This window comes from Limulus polyphemus, unplaced genomic scaffold (genome assembly GCF_000517525.1).
Source record: "Limulus polyphemus unplaced genomic scaffold, Limulus_polyphemus-2.1.2 Scaffold899, whole genome shotgun sequence".
NCBI classification, from domain to species: domain Eukaryota; kingdom Metazoa; phylum Arthropoda; class Merostomata; order Xiphosura; family Limulidae; genus Limulus; species Limulus polyphemus.
In genome coordinates, this window is record NW_013666509.1 from 119,402 (window position 1) to 119,974 (window position 573).

The window sequence follows — 573 nt, forward strand, 5'->3', positions numbered from 1 at the left end:
CCCCCAAATCTTCAAAAAAAGTAAAAAACAGCTAATTGGTAAACGACCACGTCTTGAAGACTCTGACCAGCAGTCTTCAACCCATTCTGAACCAGTGCCTCGTTTTTATCTTGCATTCCATTTCAGACAAACCTTTAGGGCAAATTATTTTTTTTATTAAAAAGGGATTAGAGGGGCTTGCTAGCTCTCTAAAGTCAGTTAAGAAGCTACATTCTAGGAACATCTTGGTGGAAACATCCACACCCAAACACAGCAAACTTCTCTTGAATTCAAAGGCCATTGGGGATATACCCATTGAGGTTACTCCCCATGCTACTTTGAATTCCTCACAATGAGATATTGTTGAGAGGGATTTGAAGAGCATCCCCAAGTCAGAGATCCTCGCTGGTTTCTCCAGCCAATGAGTTTCTGTGGTGCAATGTATCTCCACTCGTAAAAAAAGGAATTATGCTGCCTACCAATGTTCTTATTTTTACATTGCCACGTCAATCTGTCACTGTCAAGGTTGGGTATCTTAATTGTAATATGAACCCCATATGAAGCAGAAGCCAACGAGACGGAGACCAGTATGGA